Below are 20,586 nucleotides of genomic sequence, written 5' to 3'. Positions count from 1 at the left end.
CAGAAAGGCCAGGTAAAATAGGAAACACCCAGCCTCTGATGGACAGGTGGAAACCAAAGGCCGCAACCCACCAAAGTCACCCAGTACCAGCAGTAACCACCAGAGGGAGCCCACAAACAGAATCCACAACAGTACCCCCCCCTTGAGGAGGGGTCACCGAACCCTCACGAGAACCCCCAGGGCGATCAGGGTGAGCTCTATGGAAGGCGCGGACTGTTGTGAATTTGGTTTCTGGGCTCCCCCGGTGGTTACTGGTGGTACTGAACTTGTGTGCTTCATCTCCTCTGTTCACCTGTTTCCATCAGGATGTGGGAGTTTCTATTTAGCCTTGCTCCTCAGTCATTTCTATGCCGGCCAACAATGTTACCAGAAGCCTTTCTGTTGCATGTTCCTGCTCCTAGACTACTATCAGCTAAGTTGGACTTGTAGTCCTAAGATTGTTTTGCATTTTTGTTCCAGTTCTCTGTTTTTGAATATTTCTGAGGCTGGAAGCTCTTGTGAGCTGAAATTGCCACTCTGGTGTCATGAGTTGATATTAGAGTTTTAAAGTAATTTCGGGATGGTGTTTTGAAAGGGTTTTCAGCTGACTGTGAAGTTCCCTTTTCTGTCTTCCTACTATCTAGTAAGCGGACCTCAATTTGCTAAACCTATCTTCATACTTCGTGTGTCATTTTCCTCTATAATCACCGACAATATATGTGGGGGCTACTGTCTGCCTTTTGGGGAAAATTTCTCTAGAGGTAAGCCAGGTCTGTATTTTCCTCTGCTAGGGTCAGTCAGTCCTCCGGCTGGCGCTGGGCGTCTAGGGATAAAACGTAGGCACGCTACCCGGCCATTGTTAGTTGTGCGGTAGGTTTAGCTCACAGTCAGCTCGAGTTCCCATCTTCCAAGAGCTAGTCCTTTTGTATGCTTTACTACGGTCTCTTGCCATTGAGAACCATGACAGTTTGGCCGGCCAAGAGTTAAAATAATTGGCAGAAGAAAGGAGAGAAAAGAAGTCTGCAGAGAATTTTTTTTTTTTTTCTGAGTTTGCTCATTAGTTGATTCACTTGCATCTCTGCTTACTGCAGCCTTCGTCTCTCTCTCCTTCTAATCCTTGAATGGTTCTGATTTCACCTGATTAAAATGGATCCTCAGAGTTTAGCTATTGGTTTGGATAATCTCGCTATGAAGGTTCAAAGTTTACAGGATTTTGTAATTCATGCTCCTATATCTGAACCAAGAATTCCTTTACCTGAATTTTTCTCCGGGGATAGATCTCGCTTCCAGAATTTCAAACATAATTGTAAATTATTTTTGTCTCTGAGATCTCGCTCCGCTGGAGATCCTGCACAGCAGGTCAGGATTGTAATTTCCTTGCTCCGGGGCGACCCTCAGGATTGGGCATTTGCTTTGGCACCAGGGGATCCTGCGTTGCTCAATGTGGATGCGTTTTTCCTGGCTTTGGGGTTGCTTTATGAGGAACCTCATTTAGAGATTCAGGCTGAAAAAGCCTTGATGGCCCTGTCTCAAGGGCAAGATGAGGTTGAAATATACTGCCAAAAATTTCGTAAGTGGTCTGTGCTTACTCAGTGGAATGAGTGCGCCCTGGCGACGAATTTCAGAGAGGGTCTCTCTGATGCCATTAAAGATGTTATGGTGGGGTTCCCTGTGCCTACAGGTCTGAATGAGTCCATGACAATGGCTATTCAGATTGATCGGCGTTTGCGGGAGCGCAAACCTGTGCACCATTTGGCGGTGTCTACTGAGAAGGCGCCAGAGATTATGCAATGTGATAGAATTCTGTCCAGAAGCGAACGACAGAATTTTAGGCGAAAAAATGGGTTATGCTTCTATTGTGGTGATTCAACTCATGTTATATCAGCATGCTCTAAACGTACTAAGAAGGTTGATAAGTCTGTTTCAATTGGCACTTTACAGTCTAAGTTTATTCTATCTGTGACCCTGATTTGCTCTTTATCGTCTATTACCGCGGACGCCTATGTCGACTCTGGCGCCGCTTTGAGTCTTATGGATTGGTCCTTTGCCAAACGCTGTGGGTTTAATTTAGAGCCTCTGGAAGTTCCTATACCTCTGAAGGGTATTGACTCCACGCCATTGGCTAGTAATAAACCACAATACTGGACACAAGTAACTATGCGTATTAATCCGGATCACCAGGAGATTATTCGCTTCCTTGTGTTGTATAATCTACATGATGTGTTGGTGCTTGGATTGCCATGGCTGCAATCTCATAACCCAGTCCTCGACTGGAAAGCAATGTCTGTGTTAAGCTGGGGATGTCAGGGGACTCATGGGGACGTACCTTTGGTTTCCATTTCGTCATCTATTCCCTCTGAGATTCCGGAATTTTTATCTGATTATCGTGACGTTTTTGAGGAGCCTAAACTTGGTTCACTACCTCCGCACAGAGATTGCGATTGTACTATAGATCTGATTCCGGGCAGTAAGTTTCCAAAGGGTCGTTTATTTAATCTATCTGTGCCTGAACATGCTGCTATGCGGGAATATATTAAGGAGTCCTTGGAAAAGGGACATATTCGTCCTTCGTCATCTCCCTTAGGAGCCGGTTTTTTCTTTGTATCTAAAAAAGATGGCTCTTTGAGGCCGTGTATTGATTATCGGCTTTTGAATAAAATCACGGTTAAATATCAGTATCCTTTGCCACTGCTTACTGATTTGTTTGCTCGAATAAAGGGGGCCAAGTGGTTCTCTAAGATTGATCTTCGTGGGGCGTATAATTTAGTGCGAATTAAGCAGGGGGATGAGTGGAAAACCGCATTTAATACGCCTGAGGGCCATTTTGAGTATTTAGTAATGCCTTTTGGTCTTTCAAATGCCCTTTCAGTCTTTCAGTCTTTTATGCATGACATTTTCCGTGAATATTTGGATAAATTTATGATTGTGTATCTGGATGATATTTTGATTTTTTCGGATGACTGGGACTCTCATGTCCAACAGGTCAGGAGGGTTTTTCAGGTTTTGCGCTCTAATTCCTTGTGTGTAAAGGGTTCTAAGTGTGTTTTTGGGGTTCAAAAGATTTCGTTTTTGGGGTACATTTTTTCCCCCTCTTCCATTGAGATGGACCCTGTCAAGGTTCAGGCTATTTGTGATTGGACGCAACCCTCTTCTCTTAAGAGCCTTCAGAAGTTTTTGGGCTTTGCTAATTTTTATCGTCGATTTATAACTGGTTTTTCTGATGTTGCTAAGCCGTTGACTGATTTGACTAAGAAGGGTGCTGATGTTGCTGATTGGTCCCCTGCTGCTGTGGAGGCCTTTCGGGAGCTTAAGCGCCGCTTTTCTTCCGCCCCTGTATTGCGTCAGCTTGATGTTACTCTTCCTTTTCAGGTTGAGGTCGACACTTCAGAAATCGGAGCTGGGGCGGTTTTGTCGCAGAAAAGTTCCGACTGCTCCGTGATGAGACCTTGCGCGTTCTTTTCTCGTAAATTTTCGCCCGCTGAGCGAAATTATGATATTGGTAATCGGGAGCTCTTGGCTATGAAGTGGGCTTTTGAGGAGTGGCGTCATTGGCTTGAGGGGGCTAGACATCAGGTGGTGGTATTGACCGACCACAAGAATTTGATTTATCTTGAGTCTGCCAGGCGCCTGAATCCTAGACAGGCGCGCTGGTCGTTATTTTTCTCTCGGTTTAATTTTGTGGTTTCTTACCTACCGGGTTCTAAGAATGTGAGGGCGGATGCCCTTTCTAGGAGTTTTGAGCCTGATTCCCCTGGTAATTCTGAACCTACAGGTATCCTTAAGGATGGAGTGATATTATCTGCTGTTTCCCCAGACTTGCGACGGGTCTTGCAGGAGTTTCAGGCGGATAGACCTGATCGTTGCCCGCCTGGTAGACTGTTTGTTCCGGATGATTGGACCAGTAGAGTCATCTCGGAGGTCCATTCTTCTGCGTTAGCTGGTCATCCTGGAATCTTTGGTACCAGGGATTTGGTGGCTAGGTCCTTCTGGTGGCCTTCCCTGTCGCGAGATGTGCGAGGTTTTGTGCAGTCTTGTGATGTTTGTGCTCGGGCCAAGCCTTGTTGTTCTCGGGCTAGTGGATTGTTGTTCTCTTTGCCTATTCCGAAGAGGCCTTGGACTCACATCTCCATGGATTTTATTTCTGATCTCCCTGTTTCTCAGAAGATGTCTGTCATCTGGGTGGTGTGTGACCGTTTCTCTAAGATGGTCCATTTGGTCCCCTTGCCTAAATTGCCTTCCTCATCCGAGCTGGTTCCTCTGTTTTTTCAAAATGTGGTTCGCTTGCATGGTATTCTGGAGAATATCGTTTCTGACAGGGGAACCCAATTCGTGTCTAGATTTTGGCAAGCGTTCTGTGCTAGGATGGGCATTGATTTGTCTTTTTCGTCTGCTTTCCATCCTCAGACTAATGGCCAGACCGAGCGAACTAATCAGACCTTGGAGACTTATTTGAGGTGTTTTGTGTCTGCGGATCAGGATGATTGGGTTGCCTTTTTGCCCTTGGCGGAGTTTGCCCTCAATAACCGGGCTAGTTCTGCCACCTTGGTTTCTCCTTTCTTCTGTAATTCGGGGTTTCATCCTCGTTTCTCTTCCGGTCAGGTGGAGTCTTCGGATTGTCCTGGAGTGGATGCTGTGGTGGAGAGGTTGCATCAGATTTGGGGGCATGTGGTGGACAATTTGAAGTTGTCCCAGGAGAAGACTCAGCAGTTTGCCAACCGCCGTCGTCGTGCTGGTCCTCGTCTTTGTGTTGGGGACTTGGTGTGGTTGTCTTCTCGTTTTGTCCCTATGAAGGTTTCTTCTCCTAAGTTTAAGCCTCGGTTCATCGGCCCGTACAAGATATTGGAGATTCTTAACCCTGTGTCCTTTCGTTTGGACCTCCCTGCATCTTTTTCTATTCATAATGTCTTCCATCGGTCATTGTTGCGCAGGTATGAGGTACCGGTTGTGCCTTCCGTTGAGCCTCCTGCTCCGGTGTTGGTTGAGGGTGAGTTGGAGTACGTTGTCGAGAAGATCTTGGACTCCCGTGTTTCCAGACGGAGACTTCAGTATTTGGTCAAGTGGAAGGGCTACGGTCAGGAGGATAATTCTTGGGTGACAGCCTCTGATGTTCATGCCTCCGATTTGGTCCGTGCCTTTCATAGGGCTCATCCTGATCGCCCTGGTGGTTCTGGTGAGGGTTCGGTGCCCCCTCCTTGAGGGGGGGGTACTGTTGTGAATTTGGTTTCTGGGCTCCCCCGGTGGTTACTGGTGGTACTGAACTTGTGTGCTTCATCTCCTCTGTTCACCTGTTTCCATCAGGATGTGGGAGTTTCTATTTAGCCTTGCTCCTCAGTCATTTCTATGCCGGCCAACAATGTTACCAGAAGCCTTTCTGTTGCATGTTCCTGCTCCTAGACTACTATCAGCTAAGTTGGACTTGTAGTCCTAAGATTGTTTTGCATTTTTGTTCCAGTTCTCTGTTTTTGAATATTTCTGAGGCTGGAAGCTCTTGTGAGCTGAAATTGCCACTCTGGTGTCATGAGTTGATATTAGAGTTTTAAAGTAATTTCGGGATGGTGTTTTGAAAGGGTTTTCAGCTGACTGTGAAGTTCCCTTTTCTGTCTTCCTACTATCTAGTAAGCGGACCTCAATTTGCTAAACCTATCTTCATACTTCGTGTGTCATTTTCCTCTATAATCACCGACAATATATGTGGGGGCTACTGTCTGCCTTTTGGGGAAAATTTCTCTAGAGGTAAGCCAGGTCTGTATTTTCCTCTGCTAGGGTCAGTCAGTCCTCCGGCTGGCGCTGGGCGTCTAGGGATAAAACGTAGGCACGCTACCCGGCCATTGTTAGTTGTGCGGTAGGTTTAGCTCACAGTCAGCTCGAGTTCCCATCTTCCAAGAGCTAGTCCTTTTGTATGCTTTACTACGGTCTCTTGCCATTGAGAACCATGACAGCGGACCAAATCAGTCGCATGAACATCGGAGGCGACCACCCAGGAATTATCCTCCTGACCATAACCCTTCCACTTAACCAAATACTGGAGTTTGCGTCTGGAAACACGAGAATCCAAGATCTTCTCAACAACATACTCCAATTCTCCCTCCACCAGCACCGGAGCAGGAGGCTCAACCGAAGGAACAACGGGCACCTCATACCTCCGCAACAATGACCGATGGAACACATTATGAATAGCAAACGATGCTGGGAGATCCAAACGAAAAGATACAGGGTTAAGAATCTCCGAGATCCTATAAGGACCGATGAACCGAGGCTTGAACTTAGGAGAAGAGACCTTCATAGGGACAAAACGAGAAGACAACCACACCAAATCCCCAACAAGAAGTCGGGGACCCACGCGGCGACGGCGATTAGCAAACTGCTGAGTCTTCTCCTGAGATAACTTCAAATTGTCCACCACCTGATTCCAAATCTGATGTAGCCTGTCCACCACCACGTCCACTCCAGGACAATCCAAAGACTCCACCTGACCAGAGGAAAAACGAGGATGAAACCCCGAATTACAAAAAAAAGGAGAGACCAACGTGGCAGAACTAGCCCGATTATTAAGAGCAAATTCGGCCAGTGGCAAAAAAGCAACCCAGTCATCTTGATCAGGAGAAACAAAACACCTCAAATAAGTTTCCAAGGTCTGATTAGTTCGCTCCGTCTGGCCATTCGTCTGAGGATGGAATGCAGACGAGAAAGACAAATCAATGCCCATCTTGGCACAAAACGTCCGCCAAAATCTAGACACAAACTGGGATCCCCTGTCAGAAACGATATTCTCCGGAATCCCATGCAAACGGACCACGTTCTGAAAAAATAAAGGGACCAACTCAGAGGAGGAGGGCAACTTAGGCAAAGGCACCAAATGAACCATCTTAGAAAAGCGGTCACACACAACCCAGATAACGGACATTTTCTGTGAAACCGGAAGATCAGAAATAAAATCCATGGAAATGTGCGTCCAAGGCCTCTTCGGGATGGGCAAGGATAACAACAACCCACTGGCCCGAGAACAGCAAGGCTTAGCTCGAGCACACACTTCACAAGACTGCACAAAGGTACGCACATCCCTAGACAAGGAAGGCCACCAAAAAGACCTGGCCACCAAGTCTCTAGTACCAAATATTCCAGGATGACCAGCCAACACAGAAGAATGGACCTCGGAGATGACTCTACTGGTCCAATCATCCGGAACAAACAGTCTTTCTGGTGGACAACGATCCGGTTTATCCACCTGAAACTCCTGCAATGCACGTCGCAAGTCTGGGGATACGGCGGACAATATTACCCCATCCCTAAGGATACCAGTAGGCCCAGAGTCTCCAGGAGAGTCAAGCACAAAACTCCTGGAAAGAGCATCTGCCTTCACATTCTTTGAACCTGGCAGGTATGAAACCACGAAATTGAAACGAGAAAAAAACAACGACCAACGAGCCTGTCTAGGATTCAAACGCCTGGCAGACTCAAGGTAAATGAGATTCTTGTGATCAGTCAAGACCACCACACGATGTTTAGCACCCTCAAGCCAATGACGCCACTCCTCAAATGCCCACTTCATGGCCAAAAGCTCCCGATTACCCACATCATAATTGCGCTCGGCGGGCGAGAATTTTCTAGAGAAGAATGCACATGGCTTCATCACCGAGCCATTAGAACTTCTCTGTGACAAAACCGCCCCCGCTCCAATCTCGGAAGCATCAACCTTTTTTGTGCGTTTAGAGCATGCTGATATAACATGAGCTGAATCCCCACAATAAAAACACAATCCATTTTTCCGCCTATAATTTTGCCGTTCACTTCTGGACTGAATTCTATCACATTGCATAGTCTCAGGTGCCTGTTCAGAAGACACCGCCAACTGGTGCACGGGTTTGCGCTCCTGTAAACGCCGATCAATCTGAATGGCCAAAGCCATAGACTCATTCAGACCTGTAGGCGTAGGGAACCCCACCATAATATCCTTAATGGCCTCAGAAAGACCATTTCTGAAGTTTGCAGCCAGGGCGCACTCATTCCACTGAGTAAGCACCGACCATTTCCGAAATTTTTGACAATATATTTCCGCTTCATCATGCCCCTGAGAGAGGGCTAATAAAGCCTTTTCAGCCTGAATCTCTAGGTTAGGTTCCTCATAGAGCAATCCCAATGCCAGAAAAAACGCATCCACACTGAGCAATGCAGGATCCCCTGGTGCCAATGCAAATGCCCAATTCTGAGGGTCGCCCCGCAGGAAAGATATTACAATCTTGACCTGTTGAGCAGGGTCTCCAGAGGACCAAGATTTTAAAGAAAGAAACAATTTACAATTGTTCCTGAAATTCAGGAAGGTAGATCTATCTCCAGAAAAGAACTCTGGAATAGGAATTCTAGGTTCAGACATGGGAGTGTGAACAACAAAATCCTGTATGTTTTGAACTTTTGCCGCGAGATTACTCAGGCTGGAAGCCAAACTCTGGACATCCATGTTAAACAGCAAAGATCACAGCCATTCAAGGGTAAAGAGGAGGTAAGAAGCAGCTAGCAGCAATTAAGGGCTAGGCAGCAAAACTCTGAAGGGGAAAAAAAAAAAAAAAAAATTCCCTTAAACACTTCTTTTTCTCCTGCTTCAGCCCAAACAATTAACACTTTGTGGGCCGGCTATACTGTCATGAATCCCCAATGGCTAGGGATAGCACAGGACAAGCAAAGTACAAAGAGATAACGGATGAGCTCTAGGGTGATGGAACCTGGGCTGACCGCTGCCCTACGCCTGACAAACGCAACTAGAGATAGCCAGGGAGCGTGCCTACGTTGGTTCTAGACGCCACGCACCAGCCTAAGAGCTAACTAGTACTGCAGAGAAAATAAAGACCTCACTTGCCTCCAGAGGAATGAACCCCAAAAGATATAGTTGCCCCCTCACATGTATTGACGGTGAAATGAGAGGAAGGCACACACATAGAGATGATATATATAGTTTTAGCAAATTGAGGCCCGCTTTAAACTAGATAGCAGAACGATACAAAAGGGGACTGAGCGGTCAGCAAAAAACCCTAATCAAAAAAACCATCCTGAGATTACAAGAACCCATGTGCCAACTCATGGCACATGGGGAGAACCTCAGTCCACTAGAGCTACCAGCTAGCATAGAGACATAATAAGCAAGCTGGACAAAAAACCAAACAACTGAAAATCAGCACTTAGCTTATCCTGAAAGATCTGGGAGCAGGTAGGCAGGAACCAAACAGAGCACATCTGAATACATTGATAGCCGGCAAGGGAATGACAGAAAGGCCAGGTAAAATAGGAAACACCCAGCCTCTGATGGACAGGTGGAAACCAAAGGCCGCAACCCACCAAAGTCACCCAGTACCAGCAGTAACCACCAGAGGGAGCCCACAAACAGAATCCACAACACCCCACGGCCTCTTCCTGCCTGTTTTTATGCTGCAGATCCCTTTACCTCAGTGCTGCTGGGCTTGCTCTGCATGACAGATTCAAAGGCTCGGTAGTGGACTGCGTCATCCACCACCTCATCTTCCACCGCTGCACCCAGGTCCTCCTTACTTGGTGATTTAAAAAGAACCTGACTTATTGATAACTTTGTCTGATCAAAATCTTCCTTTGTTCCCAGGAACAAAAAATAAATAAAAATTTGTTACATAGTGTTATACAAAATTTGCTGCTTCACACCATCATTTTCCTGTGGCCTTAGCTATTCTAAGTTTTGTGCATCAATAAACAGCATCTCCTTCTATCCCTCTTGGAACATGCAGGGTGAGAGGTCACAATCAAGAAATTATGTTGTAATGAGGTCCTTGGAGTGTCCTAGTGTGGGATCACCAGTATCCTGGGACTAAAAATGGTGGGAGGAAGGAGGATCAGTGTTATGATTAAGTTATCCAGACTGTTGACTGGTGAGCCTGGACCATGTGGAAGACTGGGTGGTGTGATTAAGCATTCTGAAAGCATTATCTGCTCTCCAACCAACAGCTTGTTAGCACTGTCCTGGCTTTGAAAGTGGTGTGCTGTGCCGCCCTGCAAATTGGAACAGGACACTATGTGTCACAGATGGGCATGTTTCTTGTGTTCCAGCAACAGGCGTTGTCGCAGCCGCCACACATCCTCTGCGTTTGCGTATACCATCATCCGGACTTCCACTTACCAATCCCTTATCACACACCTTGCACATTTTCTAATTTCTAGGTCAATTGAATCCAAGTTTATTTTAAATTTTTTTTAAAATGGACACCTGCAGCAGACAAAGCAATTTTTTGGAGTTTAATACCACCATTATGTACCAAAATCACGTGATACTCTATGGATGAGTAATTGAATCCAGACATTTTTTTCAATGCTTTATTGGAGCATTATATAACACTAAAATGTACGACAAACCACACAATAGCATATACAGCTCCTGCAAAAATTAAGACACCACTGCACAGTTTTATAAAAATCATCTTCTCTACATGTCTGACCGCCAATCCATTAAAGTCTCAGTTGAATTCCAACCAGAGTACACCTCATTCTACTTAATGTGCTTTTGATTAGGTAATCACCTGAACCAAATCTTATTTAACAAAGGAAAGTATAAAAAACCCTGCTGTGCTGTTTACAATCTTCTGGCAATAGGACAAGCTGGATGGCAAAACAAGTGCTAGTAATATCCCAAAAGTAACAGGAATGAAAATATAACTTTTAACCATGCCAAAAGAGCTGAAAAGAGAAGTCTTGAGTGAGGAAAAGAAGGGCTCAATTCTGGATTTAAGAGCAGAGGGATATAGTGAGCATCATGTTGCCTCCATTCTTAAAATTTTTAAGTCCATTACAACAAGGTCAACAGCAGACATTGGCGACAACAAAGCTACAGGGCGGCAGAGGGAAAAAATGAACCACAGGATGACATCAAGTGACCTACAAAAGGAATGGCAAATGGCAGCTGGGGTGAAGTGCATGGCAAGAATAGTTCGTAACAGTCTCATAGAGGCAGGGCTCAAGTCAAGTAAAGCTAAAAAAAAGCCTTTCATCAATGAGAAGCAAAGAAGAGCAGGCTGAAGTTTGCCAAAGACCATAAGGATTGGATCATTGAGTACTGGAGTAAGGTAATATTCTCTGATGAGTCTAATTTTCAGCTTTGCCCAACACCTGGTCCTCTAATGGTTAGACGGAGACCTGGAGAGGTGTACAAGCCACAGTGTCTTGCACCCACTGTGAAATTTGGTGGAGGATCGGTGATGATCCGGGGATGCTTCAGCAAGGGTAGAAATGGGCAGGTTAATGCGAAGGATGTATAAATCAAGCCTCATACAAGGGTATCCTGAAAAAACAGTTGATTCCTTCTGCTCAGGCAATATTCCCCAACTCTGAGGACTGTTTTTACAGCAGGATAATGCACCATGCTGCACAGCTAGGTCAATCAATGTGTGAATGAAGGCCCACCGCACCAAATCCCTGTCAAGGCCAGCCCAATCTCCAGACCTGAACCCCATTGAAAACCTCTGGAATGTAATCAAGAGGAAGATGGATAGTCACAAGCCATTAAACAAAGAAGAACTGCTTACATTTTTGTACCAGGTGTGGCATTAGGTCACCCAAAAGCAGTGTGGAAGACTGGTGGAAAGCATGCCAAGACGCATGAAGGCTGTGATTAAAAATCATGGTTATTCCACAAAACATTGATTCCTGAACTATTCCTGAGTTAAAACATTAGTATTGTTGTTTCTAAATTATTATGAACTTGTTTTCCTAGCATTATTTGAGGCGTGCAAGGACTGCATTTTTTTGTTATTTTGACGATTTCTCATTTTCTGAAAATAAATACAAAAATTAGTGCTTGGAAATTTGAAGACATATTGTCAGTAGTTTATAGAATAAAAGAACAATTTACATTTAGAACAATTTACATTTTAGTAAAAAATCAGATAACCTGATAATTTTGCAGTGGTTTCTTAATTTTTTGCCAGAGCTGTAGATAAGTAATTGAATTCTGAAAAATATTTCAACACGTTTTTTGGACTGTTAAGTAACACCGAAATGTACCACAGACAATGTAATAATATACTGAATACAGAAAAATGTTTCAATGCTTTTTTGGAGTGTTATAAAATTAAATGTTCCACAAAACACCTAACACTCTGTGTATGACAATATAGTAATTTTTTTCACCACCACCCCCCCCCTCCCAAAAAGAAAAATGTGGTCAACTGCCGCAGCTCTATATTTAGCAATGGACTGCAAAGCCCTAATAGCTGGTTAAAGACTGTATTCCGTCACTCTCCTTGTTACTACAACTCTCTCTTCCTCCCTATACTAAATGCAGAATGTATCTGATGCAAACAGCAAAGCACAAGGTTAGCCCTTAGTAACAACACTACAGGACTGTGATAGTGTGCACACACACATCTAGTTAAGCACTCTCTCCATCCAATAACAACTGTCTCACAGCTGTACAATGGCGTAAGTGTGCCGATCGTTGCGGTGCCTGTCCTTTTATAACCCCTGATGATGTAATATGACCATCCAATCAGATCAATGCTACTACCAGGATGGCTACAGCTTTACAGTGACTCCCCAGCAATCTCTGCATACTTATTGACTGGGTCACTGGCTTCAAACATGCGGGGCGGGGATTTGTATTTGAAATCAATCATTGGCTAATGCTCACTGAATAGTAAGCATATCTGTTTATCAAGATACTTGAATAATATCCGAGTATCACTGAGCATGTTTGCTCATCCCTAGTGTTGAGCGATACCGTCCGATACTTGAAAGTATCGGTATCGGAAAGTATCGGCCGATACCGGCAAAGTATCGGATCCAATCCGATACCGATACCCGATACCAATACAAGTCAATGGGACTCAAGTATCGGACGGTATTCCTGATGGTTCCCAGGGTCTGAAGGAGAGGAAACTCTCCTTCAGACCCTGGGATCCATATAAATGTGTAAAATAAAGAATTAAAATAAAAAATATTGCTATACTCACCTGTCCGACGCAGCCTGGACCTCAGCGAGGGAACCGGCAGCGTTGTTTGTTTAAAATTCGCGCTTTTACTTGGTTACGTGAAGTCCCGGCTTGTGATTGGTCAGGGCGGCCATGTTGCCGGGACGCGGACCAATCACAGCAAGCCGTGACGAAATTACGTCACGGCTTGCTGTGATTGGTCCGCGTCCCGGCAACATGGCCGCCATTAACCAATCACAAGCCGTGACGTCACGGGAGGCTGGACACGCGCGCTTTTTAAAATACGCGCATGTCCAGCCTCCCGTGACGTCACGGCTTGTGATTGGTTAATGGCGGCCATGTTGCCGGGACGCGGACCAATCACAGCAAGCCGTGACGTAATTTCGTCACGGCTTGCTGTGATTGGTCCGCGTCCCGGCAACATGGCGCCGTGACCAATCATAAGCCGGGACGTCACTGGAGGCTGGACACACGCGCTTTTTAAAATACGCGCATGTCCAGCCTCCCGTGACGTCACGGCTTGTGATTGGTTAATGGCGGCCATGTTGCCGGGACGCGGACCAATCACAGCAAGCCGTGACGTAATTTCGTCACGGCTTGCTGTGATTGGTCCGCGTCCCGGCAACATGGCGCCGTGACCAATCATAAGCCGGGACGTCACTGGAGGCTGGACACGCGCGCTTTTTAAAATACGCGCATGTCCAGCCTCCCGTGACATCACGGCTTGTGATTGGTTAATGGCGGCCATGTTGCCGGGACGCGGACCAATCACAGCAAGCCGTGACGTAATTTCGTCACGGCTTGCTGTGATTGGTCCGCGTCCCGGCAACATGGCCGCCCTGACCAATCACAAGCCGGGACTTCACGTAACCAAGTAAAAGCGCGAAATTTAAACAAACATTGCTGCCGGTTCCCTCGCTGAGGTCCAGGCTGCGTCGGAGAGGTGAGTATAGCAATATTTTTTATTTTAATTCTCTCTTTTACACATTATTACATTAATGTTGTTGCGATACCCGATACCCGATACCACAAAAGTATCGGATCTCGGTATCGGAAATTCCGATACAGCAAATATCGGCCGATACCCGATACTTGCAGTATCGGAATGCTCAACACTACTCATCCCTACTGAGCAGGGAACATAGCTTAGTCTTGTAATATTTGAATTCTCTTTTGGAAGCAAGAAAAAGATCCTCCATTTTTCTTTTAAAGCGAGGATCTAAAACCCTGGCCATTCAATAGTCATCCATTTGCTTGTTGGTAATGAGTCACCTGTCATGCCATAAGCATTCCAACATATAGCTTTCCGTGCTCTCCAGCAAGATAGTGGGCCCTGATTATTCACTTTCTACATCCCACTGTGACGGTTGCTTGTCGTGCTCAGTGTCATCATTATTTTCTCTCTGTCAGCTATATCTTTTTTAAATGCCAACTCCTCTTCACATACACCTGCTACTGTTTATCCTACTCTTCCTCCCTCTCCTTTTCCCCCTTTTCCATATTTTGCTGCATGTACGAGTGACAAGACCATGAGGGTACAGAACAACCATAGGGCAGCTTTTAACATACAAATTACTATTCTTCCAACATCTATTGTTGCATTCTGGTGAATTTTTTTCCCAGTGTATGAGGGAATTACATCCTTTATGTCATAGTTGTCCCTATTGACAAATATATTAGCCTCTTTTAAGGGCTTAAGCAGGTGAAATGTGTTCCCCATGAGCTTTCAGTGGTGAATCTCAAAGTAAAGCAAATTAAAAACTGTAGTGCAGACTGTGTTGTGTTGTCACTAATAACAAGTCTCTGCATATATCAGAAAGGTCAAACACAAAGAATTAGTTCCTACTAGGGTTGAGCGAAACGGGTCGATCATTTTCAAAAGTCGCCGACTTTTGGCTAAGTCGGCGTCTCATGAAACCCGATCCGACCCCTGTGCTTGTCGGCCATGCGGTACGCGACTTTCGCGCCAAAGTCGCGTTTCAATGACGCGAAAAGCGCCATTTCTCAGCCAATGAAGGTGAACGCAGAGTGTGGGCAGCGTGATGACATAGGTCCTGGTCCCCACCATCTTAGAGAAGGGCATTGCAGTGATTGGCTTGCTGTCTGCGGCGTCACAGGGGCTATAAAGGGGCGTTCCCGCCGACCGCCATCTTACTGCTGCTGATCTGAGCTTAGGGAGAGGTTGCTGCCGCTTCGTCAGAATCAGGGAGAGCGTTAGGCAGGGTCCACTAACCACCAAACCGCTTGTGCTGCAGCGATTTCCACTGTCCAACACCACCTTCGGTGTGCAGGGACAGTGGAAGCTATTTTTTTTTTTTTTTTCCCTCAGCGCTGTAGCTCATTGGGCTGCCCTAGAAGGCTCCCTGATAGCTGTATTCCTGTGTGTACGCCACTGTGGAAACCAACTGCTTTTATCAAAGCACATATCCTCTTGTTCCTTCCTTTCTGCACAGCTATCTTTTTTGTTTGTCCACACTTTTTATTTAATTTGTGCATCAGTCCACTCCTATTGCTGCCTGCCATACCTGGCTTAGATTACTGCAGGGAGATAGTAATTGTAGGACAGTCCCTGTTTTTTTTTTTTTTTTTTTGTGGGAGATTAAGATTGGCATTTCTGCTACAGTGCCATCCCTGTGTGTGCCATCTCTCACTGAGTGGGCCATAGAAAGCCTATTTATTTTTTCCTTCATTTGTGTTCTAAAATCTACCTCAACACAAAAACACTACATCAATCAGTGGGAGAAAAATATTGGCCTCAGTCAGGGCTTGTGTGCCACTGCTGTGTGTGCTATCTCTCATTCAGTGGGCTATAGAAAGCCTATTTATTTATTTTTTTTTTTAAATATTATTTGGTTTCTAAAGTCTCCCTGAAACAAAAAAAATACCTAAAAAAACAGTGGGAGAGTAATATTGCCCTTTCAGCTTGTGTGCCAGTCTTGACTCCTGGGTGTGCCACCTCTGTCCCTCTCATTCAGTGGGCCATAGAAAGCCTTGTTTTTTTGTTTTTTTTTTAATATTATTTGGTTTCTAAAGTCTCCCTGAAAATAAAAAAAAAAATACATAAAAAAACAGTGGGAGAGTAATATTGCCATTTCAGCTTGTGTGCCAGTCTTGACTCCTGGGTGTGCCACCTCTGTCCCTCTCATTCAGTGGGCCATAGAAAGCCTTGTTTTTTTTTTTTTTTTAATATTATTTGGTTTCTAAAGTCTCCCTGAAAATAAAAAAAAAATACATAAAAAAACAGTGGGAGAGTAATATTGCCATTTCAGCTTGTGTGCCAGTCTTGACTCCTGGGTGTGCCACCTCTGTCCCTCTCATTCAGTGGGCCATAGAAAGCCTTGTTTTTTTGTTTTTTTTTTAATATTATTTGGTTTCTAAAGTCTCCCTGAAAATAAAAAAAAAATACATAAAAAAACAGTGGGAGAGTAATATTGCCATTTCAGCTTGTGTGCCAGTCTTGACTCCTGGGTGTGCCACCTCTGTCCCTCTCATTCAGTGGGCCATAGAAAGCCTTGTTTTTTTGTTTTTTTTTTAATATTATTTGGTTTCTAAAGTCTCCCTGAAAATAAAAAAAAAATACATAAAAAAACAGTGGGAGAGTAATATTGCCATTTCAGCTTGTGTGCCAGTCTTGACTCCTGGGTGTGCCACCTCTGTCCCTCTCATTCAGTGGGCCATAGAAAGCCTTGTTTTTTTTTTTTTTTTTTTAATATTATTTGGTTTCTAAAGTCTCCCTGAAAATAAAAAAAAAATACATAAAAAAACAGTGGGAGAGTAATATTGCCCTTTCAGCTTGTGTGCCAGTCTTGACTCCTGGGTGTGCCACCTCTGTCCCTCTCATTCAGTGGGCCATAGAAAGCCTTGTTTTTTTGTTTTTTTTTTAATATTATTTGGTTTCTAAAGTCTCCCTGAAAATAAAAAAAAAATACATAAAAAAACAGTGGGAGAGTAATATTGCCATTTCAGCTTGTGTGCCAGTCTTGACTCCTGGGTGTGCCACCTCTGTCCCTCTCATTCAGTGGGCCATAGAAAGCCTTGTTTTTTTTTTTTTTTTTTAATATTATTTGGTTTCTAAAGTCTCCCTGAAAATAAAAAAAAAATACATAAAAAAACAGTGGGAGAGTAATATTGCCATTTCAGCTTGTGTGCCAGTCTTGACTCCTGGGTGTGCCACCTCTGTCCCTCTCATTCAGTGGGCCATAGAAAGCCTTGTTTTTTTGTTTTTTTTTTAATATTATTTGGTTTCTAAAGTCTCCCTGAAAATAAAAAAAAAATACATAAAAAAACAGTGGGAGAGTAATATTGCCCTTTCAGCTTGTGTGCCAGTCTTGACTCCTGGGTGTGCCACCTCTGTCCCTCTCATTCAGTGGGCCATAGAAAGCCTTGTTTTTTTGTTTTTTTTTAATATTATTTGGTTTCTAAAGTCTCCCTGAAAATAAAAAAAAAATACATAAAAAAACAGTGGGAGAGTAATATTGCCCTTTCAGCTTGTGTGCCAGTCTTGACTCCTGGGTGTGCCACCTCTGTCCCTCTCATTCAGTGGGCCATAGAAAGCCTTGTTTTTTTGTTTTTTTTTAATATTATTTGGTTTCTAAAGTCTCCCTGAAAATAAAAAAAAAAATACATAAAAAAACAGTGGGAGAGTAATATTGCCATTTCAGCTTGTGTGCCAGTCTTGACTCCTGGGTGTGCCACCTCTGTCCCTCTCATTCAGTGGGCCATAGAAAGCCTTGTTTTTTTGTTTTTTTTTTAATATTATTTGGTTTCTAAAGTCTCCCTGAAAATAAAAAAAAAATACATAAAAAAACAGTGGGAGAGTAATATTGCCCTTTCAGCTTGTGTGCCAGTCTTGACTCCTGGGTGTGCCACCTCTGTCCCTCTCATTCAGTGGGCCATAGAAAGCCTTGTTTTTTTGTTTTTTTTTTAATATTATTTGGTTTCTAAAGTCTCCCTGAAAATAAAAAAAAAATACATAAAAAAACAGTGGGAGAGTAATATTGCCCTTTCAGCTTGTGTGCCAGTCTTGACTCCTGGGTGTGCCACCTCTGTCCCTCTCATTCAGTGGGCCATAGAAAGCCTTGTTTTTTTGTTTTTTTTTTAACATTATTTGGTTTCTAAAGTCTCCCTGAAAATAAAAAAAAAATACATAAAAAAACAGTGGGAGAGTAATATTGCCCTTTCAGCTTGTGTGCCAGTCTTCACTCCTGGGTGTGCCACCTCTGTCCCTCTCATTCAGTGGGCCATAGAAAGCCTTGTTTTTTTTTTTTTTTTTTAATATTATTTGGTTTCTAAAGTCTCACAGAGAAAAAAAATAAAATAAATTAGGTGGGAGATTAATATTGACATTAGTGCTTGAGTGACAGTCCTGCGTGTGTGTCATCTCTGTGATTTGGTGTCACAGAAAACAGAGTGTGTAACATTGTGCCTGATTTTCCTTGTGGTCTCACCAACCTGTTAAGGGATATTGAAATCATACTGAAGTTATAGCTCACCGTGTAAGTTGTTTGACAGCAACAAATAAAGTTACTTTGGTTACGATTTTTAAACAATGAGGAAGTCTGGTGCAAGAGGTCGTCGTGGGCGTTCATTGTCAGCTGGTAATGATGGTAGTGGTAGTGGAGCATCAGGTGGTCGTGGGGATAAAAATATTCCACCTAAGTCTGGAGTTGTGGAGCCAGTTTCGTCGTCAGGCTACACAAGGCCTCGAACGCTCTCTTTTCTGGGAGTAGGAAAACCGCTTTTAAAGGCGGAGCAGCAACAGCAAGTTTTGGCTTACATTGCAGACTCAGCCTCTAGCTCTTTTGCCTCCTCTTCCGAAACTGGTAAATGTAAAAGCAGCGCGTCGCTTGTGGATGTTCACGGTCAGGGACAAGTCGCTTCCTTGTCCTCCTCAGCAAAAACTACAACAAGAGAGAAGGATGCAGCAGGCGACACAACGGGTCACTCCATGGAGCTCTTTACACATACCGTCCCTGGCTTAGAAAGTGAAACATTTAACAGGCCATGCCCATTACAAGTAGATTCTGACATGGAGTGCACTGATGCACAGCCACAGCCAGAGTACTATGCTGCTCCTTTGACTCAGACCACCACATTGCCCTCTCAGGGTACAGATCCACAATCAGACCCTGATGAGACTATGTTGCCCCGCCACGAACGCTATACCACCGACCGACACAGTGACACAGACGAAGTTGCACACGAGCTCGAAGAGGAGGTAATAGATGACCCAGTTATTGACCCCGATTGGCAGCCATTGGGGGAACAGGGTGCAGGCGGCAGTAGTTCAGAAGCGGAGGTGGAGGAGGGGCCGCAGCAGGCATCAACATCGCAACAGGTTCCATCTGCCGGGCCCGTATCTGGCCCAAAACGCGTGTCAAAGCCAAAACCTGTTGGAGGACAGCGTGGCCATCCGGTTAAAGCTCAGTCTGCAATCCCTGAAAAGGGATCCGAGTCTAGGAAGAGTGCAGTCTGGCATTTTTTTAAACAACATCCAACTGATCAGCGCAAAGTCATCTGTCAAAAATGTTCAACTAGCTTAAGCAGAGGTCAGAATCTGAAAAGTCTAAATACTAGTTGCATGCATAGACACTTAACCACCATGCATTTTCAAACCTGGACTAACTACCAAACGTCCCTTAAGGTTGTAGCACCCTCGGCCAATGAAGCTAGTCAGCAACGCAACATCCCTTCCGTCACTGTAAGGCCACCATTTTCCGCACCACCGGCAGTATCTGTGCAGGTTTCTTTGCCAGCCAAAAGCAGTCAGGGTCAGGGAATCACCAGTTTAGTAGGAGGAAATATTGCATCTAGGGCACCGGCGGAAACAATACCGTCTCCAACCGTCTCTCAGTCTGCCATGTACACCGGCACACCCGAAAGTTCCACGATCTCCTGCTCTCCAGTCCAGCTCACCCTACATGAGACTCTGGTTAGAAAAAGGAAGTACTTATCCTCGCATCCGCGTACACAGGGTTTTAACGCCCACATAGCTAGACTAATCTCGTTAGAGATGATGCCCTACCGTTTAGTTGAAAGCGAAGCTTTTAAAGCCCTGATGGAGTACGCTGAACCACGATACGAGCTACCTAGTCGACACTTTTTTTCCAGAAAAGCCATCCCAGCCCTGCACCAGCATGTTAAACAGCGCATCGTCCATGCACTTAGGCAATCTGTGAGTACAAAGGTGCACCTGACTACAGATGCATGGACCAGTAGGCATGGCCAGGGACGTTATGTGTCCATCACGGCACACTGGGTGAATGTGGTGGATGCAGGGTCCACAGGCGACATCAATTTAGGGACAGTTGTGCCTAGCCCACGGTCTAGGAAACAGTTGGCTGTAGGCGTTCGCACCCCCTCCTCCTCCTCCTCGTCCTCCTGCAGAAGCTACAGCTCTTCCACAGAACGCAGTCGGCCAACCACTCCATCGGCAGATGACACTGTTGCACACCAGTTGTCCCATTATGGGCCAGCTACTGCCAAGCGTCAGCAGGCTGTATTGGCTATGAAGTGTTTGGGCGACAACAGACACACCGCGGAAGTTCTGTCCGAGTTCTTGCAACAAGAAACGCAGTCGTGGCTGGGCACAGTAGATCTTGAGGCAGGCAAGGTAGTGAGTGATAACGGAAGGAATTTCATGGCTGCCATCTCCCTTTCCCAACTGAAA

This window comes from Ranitomeya variabilis, chromosome 6 (genome assembly GCF_051348905.1).
Source record: "Ranitomeya variabilis isolate aRanVar5 chromosome 6, aRanVar5.hap1, whole genome shotgun sequence".
Classification (NCBI taxonomy): Eukaryota; Metazoa; Chordata; class Amphibia; order Anura; family Dendrobatidae; genus Ranitomeya; species Ranitomeya variabilis.
The sequence above is the reverse complement of the archived record's forward strand: the minus strand, read 5'-3'. Positions refer to the sequence as shown.